At 37.2% G+C, this 13,736-nt stretch overlaps 1 long non-coding RNA gene across 1 annotated transcript in view; it reads left to right on the forward strand.

Annotated features, from left to right (window-relative positions):
• The window catches only part of LOC135220213 (uncharacterized), a 169,920-nt gene extending 161,560 nt beyond the window's left edge, over positions 1–8,360 (forward strand). The window contains exon 3 of the long non-coding RNA XR_010315606.1: positions 7,347–8,360. This is a non-coding gene — a long non-coding RNA (uncharacterized LOC135220213). The remainder of the gene's footprint in view (positions 1–7,346) is intronic.
• The last annotated feature ends 5,376 nt before the right edge of the window (positions 8,361–13,736 follow it).

The raw sequence follows: 13,736 nt of genomic DNA on the forward strand, positions 1-13,736 counted from the left end.
CACAGTTACGTCGCAATGGGACATCATGACATTTCTTGAGGGTTATATGAGCTCTCCATCCAAACATCTTGACGATGTCAAAACTGAAACGTCGGGTTTGTCTGGCCAAATTTACCTTGCTTCAGCCAGTATGTGCCCCAGCGTAAGCAGTGGATTATCGTCAATTAGAAGTAAAATTAGATCCATATATTCGTTATCTATGACCTTCTTTCGCCCTCCTGCGTGAATAGCCTCTACCTCTACGCGTTGAGTCCGTTGATAATTACGAACTGTATGCTGTATATCTATTTACTCCAAGAGCTTCCGCAACTGTTGTTCGGGTGTGGCTCCTCTCGGTGTTGGTGACCTTGACCCTAGGTCTTGTCGCTTGATGCTATAAAAACTGCTTTTGTTATTTTTATGTCCCGATATGAATTGCAACTGAACTTTATTTTAGTGTTGTTTATCATGTCTTGATACACATTTTTTACGGAGATGCTAATTGAAGAATATTCTCTGAATATATAAATTTGGGATTTGCTTTTGGAGAGAGAGAGAGAGAGAGAGAGAGAGAGAGAGAGAGAGAGAGAGAGAGAGAGATAGGCATACATACATACATGCAAAGAAAAAAGACTCTGCCAAGAATCCAACACATTCATTTAATTAGTAGCTTTAAATACTTTATCGGCAATTGGTAACCGCTTACGCGCCTCATCTCTCTCTCTCTCTCTCTTCTCTCTCTCTCTCTCTCTCTCTCTCTCTCTCTCTTCTCTCTCTCTCTCTACTCCGTCCTAAAATGAAAATATTGATGTGACGTCATTAAGGGGAGAAAGTACCAGATACCAGGAGTAAAATCATCTTCGGACACACTTCTACTTATCTTTCTTTGACCTTTTCTTTCAGGAAGAGATGACTATACTTTATACACACGCGCGCGCACACATATATGTGTGTGTATATATATATATATATATATATATATATATATATATATATATATATATATATAGTATATATATATATATAATATATATATATATATATATATATAATATACTGTCTTTAATAATGTTTTTGACTGGAACAGGTATGGAGGAAGACTAAAAGTCAAGAAACTGCTGGGAGAAATCTCTGTTCAGAACACTTCCGAAAAATTATTCCTCTCAACATGAGATCTTCTGCACCTACTGTGTAATTCTCATATAATTTGCTTACTACTCAATTTCCTGGATTTAAGGCCTTACCTTTTCAAAAGCTTTTCTTCTTCTCTATCTAGCACACTCTTTCTCATTTTCTATTTTCCCAGTATTTCATAATTAAGCTATAATGTTCCAAGCAGTCGTCATTCTCACCAAAGAAAATCATCCTAGAACGCTTTGGCTGTCGTTTTTACAAACGCTAATTTTTGCACTATATTTCTAAACAGTTCTAATCATCTGTCTTGACATATTTCCAAACATTTCAAATCTTCTTTCTTGACATATACCATTCAGACAACTCACTTTGAAGCTTCACCTTGTTTTTATCGTCAGCATTGAAAATTCAGATTTCCCTTTAATAATTTATTGCTGTCTGAATACCCTCTTCATGTGTCCAAACTTTTGAAATTGTAGTCACATATCATCCTCTGTTCCACATCGTCTGGACACATGTCGCTCACTTCCTTTCTTCACTAGTTCTGTGATTCACCTATTTTCTAATGCTTCTTTTGTCCATAATGTTTTGCTCCCAGATCTGTATGAATATTCCCCTTCCATTGTCCACCACCCACATCAGTATTCATTGCCTTGTCTTCCATGTTCCCTTGTACCATCAAAACCTTATTGTTAAAAGGAGTTGCTTTACAAACGCTATTAAACCCTTCCACTAAAGTGTGCATACTCAACAGTCTCAATGGATTATAGTCATTTGATTATACCAGTCAGTCACACTTCAGTTTTTAAACCAGTTTCATTACACCACAACTTTCAGTTTACATTTCCAAGCCTATCATGTAATTCGTAAGACATTTCGTATTTATATTGACACAAGAAATTTTGTAGCCATAGAGGTATAACACACCCCTCACCCCATTTCCTCCACTTTGAACCTGTATTATTCCGTAAGAATCCTTTTCTTAGCCGCTGTATGATGTGAAGTTTGTTATACTTCAAATTTTTCACTGAATTGTTTCTGTGACTCATTTATTGATTTACACATCCCGTACAGATTTCCCAGCCCATTCTCCCCTTCAAATGTTTGATATTCTGCCTAATGAATCTGAAGCTTTAACATTCTAGGTGTATTCTTTTGACTCACATCTGACTTTCGAGCAACGTTTAATGACATTGTCAGCAAATGCTGCACGGAAGGTAGGTCTTGTATGTAAGGCCTCACATATTTATAACAGTGATATCAGTGCACCTTGTTTTAGGTGATTTGTCCTTTACTAGAATGCTGTTCTCCGTTGTGGATGTCTTCTTCTGCCAAAGGTCCATTTCTTTTAGATAGAGCGGTTCGTGGTGGTAGGTTTCTGTTTCTTAATATGAGCAGTTATCACTTATGGTCTCTTGTTTGTCACTTTTTTCATAAATTGTATTTTAACAGAGGTCTTTCACATTCACAATCGATCCATGATCCCCTTTTCTTACAGAGAGAAAACAGATTTGCCGAACAGCAGTACCCAGATGCAGTAAATATGCCTGGCTATCGACTTTGCAACAGTCCCATTGAGGTTGTCGTGCAATTGGAACTTCAATAGTTTAAGCGAAGATACAGTGCATTACCATCCTTTACTTCTTTCCTTGTATTTTAATTGTTACTTAACATTTATCTTTATTAATTTATTTTATCGATTTTATTAAGTGATCTTTTCTTTGTGTATTTCCTATTACCTTCTGTTACTTTCTAATGAACCCATATTCTTTGGAAGCATGAACTTCAAGTGAATGGCCCCTGAAGGCTCTTTCCGTATGAATTGGGTTCTTTTTCTGAAGAAGAAGAAGAAGCAGCAGCAGCCCGTAGTTGCACCCCACTTCCGTCTGAATTGAAACTGTCCGTTTCCTGTCAATCGTTCTGTTCTGTAATTGTTGCAGTCTCCCTATTTATTCCCTTTACCCTCATACAAAGGACCATTCATATCAGTCACCCTTCCCTTTGGAACCTTTCCGTCGTCCTGATATATGGTATATACTCTAGCTAAGCACTCGGTTACACTGTCAGCGCAAGATTGAAGAATGTGTTAGCAGGTTGCCATTTTATATTTTCTTAACTGTGCTCCTTACATATTTAGGAGTTGTACTGTTCTCCTTTACAGAAATCAGAGCTGCTGTTTTGTATCCACTTCTACAACTTTTTAGACTGCTAACTCCTCCAACTTTGGTATGCTGCTTTTCAGACTTCAGATCTTCGTTTGAATCATTCACTCCAAGATCGACTTTCTCTCTCTCTCTCTCTCTCTCTCTCTCTCTCTCTCTCTCTCTCTCTCTCTCTCTCTCTCTCTCTCTCTCACTTGTTCTGCCCTTAATTCTGAAAGATCAGCTTTTTGATCCTCCTCAAAGATTTGCTGTAATGCCCTTTATTGTACCTAATATAAACCCCTGTTTCTTTCCTAAATACACCAATATGATTTTTTACAACACGCTGCCATTTTTCACTCTATTCCCTTTTATACCCGCTCACAGACTTCTTTCAATTTGCCTACTGCTCATATCCCTATTATAATTTCAGTACTTTTGATTACAATACATATGTCACGTGGTATAAAGCTACATAACGGTCAGTGGATTCATTGGATGTAGCGTAATCACGAGTAGGTTGAAGATTGCCAAATAATTAAGGGTGCGTTCACGCCAAATGCGTCGCGTCGAGTCGAGTCACGTTAATTCATTTGATGCAAGTCATTTTGACTAAACACTGTTCACACCAAATGCGTCAACTTAAGTCAAGTCTGTACTCACTTGCATCTTATTTCTGTGACAGTTGCACACTAGCTTTCTACGAGAATGGTTGCATATTCTGTTGGTGAAATTAATGCTTTGGTGTGGCTTTGGCGTCGCAAACGTATAAAAAGTAGGCCTAGAATCTAGGTGTATCATTTGAACACCAAGAGTGACAATAATTATGCAGGGTATAATGAACATTATATGATCCCACGACCTACAACGTCAAACGTTCTTATGCCACCTGATGAAGACACTGGTCATGAGACTGAAGATGCAAATCTAGATTATTCATTTGCTGACTTGGAAGCATCATCCAATGCAACTCCTCAAATGTTTACTAGTAATGTTGAAACTTGTGAGGATCGCAGAAATGGAAAGTCTGTCCTTCCCAAATCAAAAAGGCATTGTGTCTCTACAAAACGTAGCAAGGCCAGTGCAGATGACATGCACATATATTTCTTAGACGCACTCTAACGACTAAGAGAGCAGTCGTCTTCAGAAAATGTTAATAGTAATGACGGAGATCGCCAATTTTTTTTAAGCTTACTGCCCATGATGAAACAACTGTTTCCAATGGACAACATGGACATACGAATTGAAATATATGAACTAATTCGTAGATGTTCAAGCCCGCATCCTCTGTTCACCATGGCTACTGGACTGAACAGAATCAGCTATATAGGCCTACACCATCACCAATTACCTCCCATTCAAGTGACAATAATTATGCAGGGTATAATGAGCATTACTGTAACCTCTTGAGATTAATTTAGAAGATGTTTCTCTTAGGATTCCCTTAGTAAGAGAGTAGTGTCCAGTGTCATTTGGCCTTAAATAGAAATAGGGTTGTTTGGGTTTTCTTCTTTACTTTTATATTGCATTTCAATTTACGAACGCAAGTCATGTGCTAAAAAAAATTGTACTCTTTTAGATCTTATTTTCACTTTTATATAGGAAAAAATTTTCACTTTTATATAGGAAAAAATTTAATATAGTTAAATTTCGTTTTATCTTTTCTTTGTATCCATATGATATAAATTTAAGATCTTAAATATAATTATATATATATATATATAAAACACACAATATATATATATATAAAACACACACACAATATATATATATATATATATATATTATATATATATATATTTATATATATATATATCTATATATATATATATATAATTACATCATCACAATACAAAGATATGTTATGCAATTGTATACTGTACTTTACTGTTATATATTCTTTAATGCAAAGGAGTTAATAATTGCTTAGGAGGAGAAGGGGGAGAGTATATGTCAATATTTTTTTCACATTTATAGTATGTAGACTATATATAGTTTTTTGTGATGCATGTAATTTGTATGAAGTATCATTATATATTTTCCATTATAATGGAATTTACAAATCTTTACTTTTTCCTTTTTATCCTCTGGTGTGAGAAATCCACCACTTATCGAAAATAGCCTCACATACTTCTGTCCATAATTTATCCTTTATATGCCTATCATTATATACCTTTACTGTAAAATCATAGAGAGCTGGTCTTCTCTGCACCTCCGTAATCAAAGATAAAATGTCAATTATCCCTCAACATGTCATTGTGACACTATTGGTCTGTCCCCTCTGCCGGTCAATCACCCACTGCAACCAAAGTATCTGGACCACAAAATCGATCGTGTGCACCCTCTGATTTGAAACTTTTTTTTTATCCACGTCCACTAGTGGTGAGCGACTGTGGTTTAGCCAAGAAAACAGATCCAGTAGCTACTTCCTAGCGACTCTTTTTAGTCGCGCCGACTGCTTGTGGCTGGTCTGCAGCCTGTGTTCAATATATTTTTTAGTGGTTGTCCACTTAGTCGGCCAACCACTTTTCAATAAAAGTGTCCCGTGTGCGGGCAGACTTTTGGATCGGTATCGCTGAAGCCTCTCTTGTGTTTGATTGGTTTGTAGAAACAGCACCTTAAAGCTTGCCGCACACTGAGCCCGAACGGACGCGCCCGAACAGAACCGAAACGTCCGATAGAAATCGAAAGCATGCATTCTTACCTGACTGCGCACACTGGGCCAGAACAGAACGGAACCGACGCAGTATTCTTTGAAAGATATTTTTTCTGGAGCGTCGGTGGCGTCTGACAGGCTGCGCATGCGCAGAACGACTGCAGCGGTTGTTTTGGAGAGGGTTGCTGAGGAATTCGGAGGTTAGTGTGATAGCAACCATTGAAGCAGGCAGTGCTGGGTTTATTTCAGTGCACGCTCTAATTAATTACACGGTTAAAAACACGCACCAATCATTAGCAATGACAGATATTGACGAAAAACTCATAAATTATGTCTTCCAATATGAGATAATTTATAATATTGGTCGTCAATATTATTATGACAATACACTAGGAAGGAAAATGCTTGGGAAGAAATTGCCAAATTAATGGAATGCCAGGGAAGAAAAATCCATTTTAATTAATTGCTCTTATATTTAGATGCACAATAATAAATTACTTTGTCTATTACAATTCACAATGTTAATGGTGCTTCTTCGCTCTGTTTATCATTTCATTCTGCCACGGTACATTACCTTGATTGAATTCCCTTAGGTATTTCCTTTTCCTCAAGCTCACCTGGGCCCCAAAGATGTGTATCATCTCGTAGAAAATTGCAAACACGTGGTTGCTAAAACAACAGTATCAACATGGTCAGGTGTTATCTGTAATTTCTGACTAAAAATTCTAAATTTTTTTGTTAAGATGCCAAATGCATTTTCAGAGACACGTCTAGCTCTGGAATGTCGGTAGTTATATATTTTATTTGCTTCATTATTAGCCAACTGAGATCCTGGATAAGGCCGCATGATATTCTTATTTAGTGGGAAGGCTTCGTCTCCGACCACGACATGAGGGAGTACAATATTTGTGTTAGGTAACGCTTTAGGTGGCGGAATATTCAATGTGTTAGATAACAAACTTTTACCTAATTTTGAGTCTCTAAAGATGGCACCATCGCTGTTTTTCCCATGGGCTCAAATATCTACTATGATGAACTTACAATCAGCATCTACTAGCGCCATCAGCACAATGCTGAATTCTTTCTTGTAATTGAAATATAATGAGCCACTACTATTTGGTTTTGTTATCACTGCATGTTTGCCATCTATAGCACCTATTACGTTTGGATACTGCCATTTGGTTGCAAAACCTTCTTCTACTTGTACCCATTTCGAGACGTCGGGTGGTGCCATTACTATTGGTCTCAATTTCTCCCAAATAGATTTACAAGTGGAGTAAACAATGTCTCGAACAGTTGACTCTCCTAATCCTGTAGGTTCCGCCATGGCCCAGATATCTGAAAAAGAGATACACACACTTTCAGTTGTGAATAAAATAAATAGCATAATTGTATTTTAAATGTATTGCTTAAGCTAAATCTTACTAGTTTTCCAGTGCCAGTGTTGAAAAAGAAGAGGGGTTCGTTGAGAGATTGCTACAGAAAGGCATTGAACAGGAAAAAAACAGTAAGTGGCCAGAAAGCAGCTAATGCCGCTCCATGGAAGTATGAGCAACAAATGTCTTATTTGAAGGCGCATGTACTTCAAAAAAGACCTCAAACAAATAGTTTGGGAGACATCGGGACGCAGGACGAGAACCCTGACTCAGGAGTAGGAACCTATGATGAAGAGACGTCGGGAGACATCACACCGCATGAGTTACCTGAAGAAGACGCTGCTGCACTTTCGGACTCTGTCAGTATTCCGCCCCCTACTAAAAGAGCGGCTAGGACATCATCCTCAGAAAGAAGAAAGTGCAATACTTCAGCATCCGCTCACGATATAATTAAAACATACTTTTCAAATAAAAGTTCAGGTAGAGACCATCTAACAGCATACTTTAAAATGGTTGAGGAAACTGTCAGAACTTTCTCCCCCCTTCAACAAGTTGAAATAAAAACTCTAATCAGTTCTTTGCTCTCTGAATATGAATACAAAAACTTAGTTCACCTCCATCGCATCATATTTCCCCATCACCAACCTTCTCAGGTTGTAGTTCAACACCTGTTCCTTTGACATCACCATCGTCACGAGCTTCTGATGAAGCACAATGCCCTTACCCAATACCATCTGCACCAGTTGGAGCTTCATCACAGCTCCTGGCCGTATCACCATCTTGTACCGAATACAACCCACATTTCTTCCTCACACATCCAAAACTAATCATAATCAGTACACAAATTTATAAATTTTGTTAATCACATGTTCTTACACTAGGGAGCAGTGTAGCCACTCATAAAATGTGTAACAATAAATATTGTTGGAAAAATACAAAACATTGTGCCTACAGAAAGTTATTTTGGTTTGTGTTTGTTAACTATAATAATTGTTTTCACAAAAGGAATTATTGTGAACATTCATTAAGTGTGTAACAATAGATATTGTTGAAAGCATGCAAAACAGTGTGCCTACGGAAAGTTATTTTGGTTTATTTTTGTTAACTGTAATAATTGTTTTTACAAAAGGAATTATTGTAAACAATTAATAAAGTGTATAACATTAAATATTATTTGAAATCTAACTTTTTATTACATACCTGAGTGTAACAGCTAGCCGTTCCTCTGTTGAAATACAGCTTCTTAAGTTTGTATCTTGTTTGCATATGTCTGGTTCTATGTAATAGTTGTTCACAAAATTTTTCGTAGCTCATACGAAAATATTGGAAGAACTTTATGTTGTCCCGTTTTAAATGTGGGAATAATGTTTTATATTCCCCTTTTCCCTCCCTTGATTGGCATATATTATGTATCCACATTGATTTTCTTGCTGCTTTCCCTTCTTCCTCCTCCTCTTCAGCCTTTACTGCTAGACATAGCACTAGCACTTCTTCATAGCTGCTGAGCGGTGAGTCACTCATAATTTGTCGATTATAATGCAGAACACATGACCTTCTACTACCACATGTAACTGGCTGCGTCGGTTCCGTTCTGTGGCTTCTGGCTCAGTGTGCGCGCTGGATGTCGTTTCTGTTCTTTTCTGAGGCTTTGGTGGCTTTGGCGGCGGTTCTGTTCCGGCTCAGTGTGTGGCAAGCTTTAGTCTTTGGCACAGATTTCATACAAGATCTGTTCATTCTTCTCATTGTTTTCTTTCTTCAAGGCTGATATCTGCTAAGAGCTGGCCGATGTGCATATATATATAGCTTTGATAAGGAGGAAGGTAAAAGCTCTGGATGTAGTCACATTTTAATCTGGTATGTGTGGGTTGAAGTTAAACATTCCGTGGTACATCTTTAGAGTTTTGGGCTGTTAGCCTGCAGTCATTAAAATCTCGACGTCGTTCTCGAGTTGTAGGGAATCTTCGTATGTTTTCTAATGGCTTCAGCGTCGTCGGCTCGTTCTCAAGACGGGTTGAGTTCGTTCTGGTTAGAATGGGCTCATCATCGGTATATATAGAACCCCAGGTCGTTGGTGGGAGTGGAGCTGAATTTTGTTTGGCTGCCCCCAGTGAAGCCTTCTCCCAAACGTTGATGGTTCCACTGTCTCTGCGTGCAGACGGTTGGAGACTGGGTGGGCGGTAATGGGAGGGTCGCTCAAAGCAAACAGAGGCATCTGATTGATTTCCTCGCTTGGCTCTGGAATACCGAAGCGCCTCAGTGGCGTGGTCGGTATGGTGTTGGCGTGCCACCTTGGTGGCCGCGAGTTCGATTCTCGGCCATTCCACTGAAGGGTGAGAGATTGTGTATTTCTGGTGATAGAAGTTCACTCTCGACGTGGTTCGGAAGTCACGTCAAAAGCCGTTGGTCCCGTTGCTGAATAACCACTGGTTCCATGCAACGTAAAAAAACCATACAAACAACCAGATGGGCGGTATTCTACGCGCCTCCGTCGGGAGGAGGAAAGTATCTTCTGTGGTGTTGAGGCAGGGGGTCTCCTTTTCAATGAGCAGAGCCTCCAGGAGAAGAAGGCGCCAATGATGTGTTACTTTATCGATAATTTCGATATTGGGAATGATATCAGTTCGTGTTAATTTGATATTGTGGTCATTCTTATCGTGATGACGAATGATGCCTTCGTGAACGTGGCAGGAGATCCTCTTGGAAAGTCTTATCGTGGTCATACCAATGTAAGCGCCGAGGCATTCTTGGACTGGGCATCTCTACCGGTAGACCACGTTGGTTCTTCCGAGGGTCCTGCACCGAGGGCGCTTGGGTGTTCTTCGTAATCAGGTCACTGGTCTTTTTACTTTTATGGTAAATCACCAGTAAGACCTGTTTATCCTGGTCCGTAGGGCAGACGTTCCCTTCTATGATGTAACGAAGGCTCATTATAATAAAGAGTATATAAATATATGTGTTATATATACTATATAAATACATATATATATATAATATATAATATATATATATATATATATATAGTTATATATATATAAACGCATATTATAATTTTCAATATAAACAACGGCAATTTTTTTATGAAATAGAAAGTAAATTTCAAAAATATGATTTTTTTTTTATTTATTCCTTTCTTTGTACTAATCAGAGAGAACTGTATCATACTAAGATTGCTTCATTGCTTGTGAAAAACTGAGGTAAACAGAGTATAAAAACGTTCGAAAAGTGTTTCTTCTGAACCGTAAGGTAGTCAAAAGAAACTTTTGATCGATAATATGTAGATAATCTCTCTCTCTCTCTCTCTCTCTCTCTCTCTCTCTCTCTCTCTCAGTATAGTGAATGATTTTCAAATGAAGAAAGGAAAACAGGAATGTCATACCTACACAGATTTTGAAGGCCTTAATTCCTTCAACCATTTTACAAAAGGAATCTGCCGGTTTTTCTATTACTCTGCTCAGAAGACTCACATCGGGAACATTTTTTTTCTTATCGGAAAAAAAACAGTCAGAAAACGACGATGCTTCTCCACCCAAGCCACTTAAAATAATATTCGTTACCTAAAAGCATTTGGTGCGTGAGCCTAGAAGAACCATCTGATGGAGAGTTTTTCCTTCTCTTCCCTTATAAGACGGTGGTAATTGCAGCCATCCTTTCCGGCTGCTTGTCTTCTTCAATAAAATGTTTAGTCATTCTTTGTTCCTCTGCGAAAGAAAATATGACAGAGGGAAGACACAGTGGAGAACTCTAGTTGTCATGTCGCAGTTTTTACATGAATAACATTACGCTTAAAATCAGATATGGATTACCCTTCAACTCTGCGTACGTGTTTGAAGCTACATGATAGGTTCTTTGGTAGTGAAGCGTTGCAGGATAAGTTAAAAGAAAAACCGAATCTTTTCCTCTTCATATTTTGATTTTTTTTATAACTGTCAGGGCCAAAACCGTAACCATAGCTGCAGTAAGTTTGGGATTATTTTCATTTCATTATATATATATATATATATATATATATATATATATATTATATATATATGATATATACATGTATATATATATATACACTGTATATATATATATAACACATGTGTATATATATATATATATATATATATATATACTATACATACATATATAAGTATAGATATACATACATACATATATATATATAATATTATATCTATGTAGTATTTTGTATGTATGTATATATGTATAGTAATTGTATGTATGTAGTATGTAGTATGTCATGTATGTATGATATATGTATATATGTATGTAGATGTATGTATTACAAATATATTACATATATATACATTATATATACACATATATATATACATATATATATATATATATGATATATATATATACATATATATACATATATATATCACATATATATATATATACATACATATATATATATCATATGTATACATACATATGTAATATATATATATTATATATACACACATACATACATATATAACACACACACACACTATATATATATATATATATATATATATATATATATATACATATACATATATATATATATACATATACATATACCATATACATATATTAAAATACACAATGTAAGGTACAATAAAACAATCGGTTAAAAATACAAATAAGGACCAACCGTTGAGTGCGAAGACAGACGAAGGACTAACAAAAAACATAAACCGTTCACGAGAGGTAAGGAGGTGTAGATGTGGCCTGGGTGTTCAGTGAGGGGACCAGTTTTTATAAGGAACTTCACGCTTTAATATCTGGTCATCTCCCTGCCATGAAAATCAAAATTATACCCACAAACCCACTGAATATCGGTAGGCTTTTCAGCTTCAAGGACCGTTTGGAGCCATTGATGACCTCATGTGTTATTTACAAATTTACTTGTCCTCGATGTAATCGAGGAACCTATATTGGATCGACACATAGGTTACTTAAGGTCCGAATTGACAGTCATAGAGCTGTCAGCTATAGAACTAGCATTAAGCTTTCGAATCCCGAATTTTCCAACATAAGGGATCATACCGATAAATGTAGGTATTCTATCCAGTACAAGGACTTTAAGGTTTTGGGCAGAGCTTCCAATCACAAGGTTTTAACAATTAATGAATCTTTGTTTATTAAAAAACTGGTCCCCTCACTGAACACCCAAGCCACGTCTACACCTCTTTACCTCTCGTGAACTGTTTACGTTTTTTGTTATTCCTTCGTCTGTCTTCGCACTCTACGGTTGGTCCTTATTTGTATTTTTAATTGTGATTGTTTTATTGTACCTTACATTGTGTATTTTAATATTGTAGCTTAATTTTATTTTACATATACACACACACATATATATATATATATATATATATATATATATATATATTATATATGTATATACATACATACATACATACATACATACATACTGTTACATTTATTGACGGCCTCGTCTTCCCAGCAGTATTTAGTTAATTTTATTCCTAAAAGAGCAGCCATATTTACCCAAATATCAGCTGATTTTAGGCGGGAACCCAAAGCAGGCCAGCCGTAGTTGCGGAAGGGGGAAATAAAGGACTTCTCAGCCTTAGGGACGTATCCCAGAAGGGAGGGTGTAGGTAGCCAGGTACTTATTAGGCCTACGTCTTAAGCTCCTTTTTCCTGTGAACCCTTTGCTGGCCATATGTTCTGTTTCCAGGATACCGTGCTCTTGGGGGGGTTAAGCTGAACCTATAGTCATGAAACACACCTGCCTTCGACCTCAGTTGCCTCCAGTCCTGACCTCGGACGGATGTCCCAGCCAGCAGCCTTCCATTTAGGCCTACCAAGGCGTTACTGGTGCGCCCAGACCTGAGACAAAGCCGACGCCGCATTTCTACAAAGGTCCACTTAGTATGGCATCCAGATTTGCTGAGTCACGTGTCCAAGTCTTCGTGCCCGCAAGTGCTGCATTACTGCAAGATAATATGAATAATTTTGAAAACCAGCTTTTACGTGAATCTCATTTTAGCCAACTATCATCCCCTTGTGAGAGATAATATTAGTACCCATGTGGACAAGCTGCATTTACTCTTTCTCCAGGCCAGTAAACGGCCTCTTGTAAACAAATGTATGTAAAGTAATTAGCTGAGTTTTCTGGTGACCTTTTTCTCTAAAAATGATAATACCAAAACCCCCCTTTTTAAAGGTAAGTTAATATCCAGTTACCTTTCATTTCCATATAATATTTTCCTTTACGTTTTTGGCCACACGAGGCTGGTTCAAACGTAAAAATGTCGACACTTGCCACGAACCTGGCTTGCTTAAAAAGCTTGTAAATCGCGTTATCCCTTGTAAAACGTAAAATGTAAATGATTTTACAAAGCGTAATTCGGAGCACACTTGCGGGAGAGACAGACTCACGGTAAGGTATATCATTCATATATGATTTATTTTATAACCATTGTTAGCTTAAGG

Source organism: Macrobrachium nipponense, chromosome 1 (genome assembly GCF_015104395.2).
Source record: "Macrobrachium nipponense isolate FS-2020 chromosome 1, ASM1510439v2, whole genome shotgun sequence".
NCBI lineage: Eukaryota > Metazoa > Arthropoda > Malacostraca > Decapoda > Palaemonidae > Macrobrachium > Macrobrachium nipponense.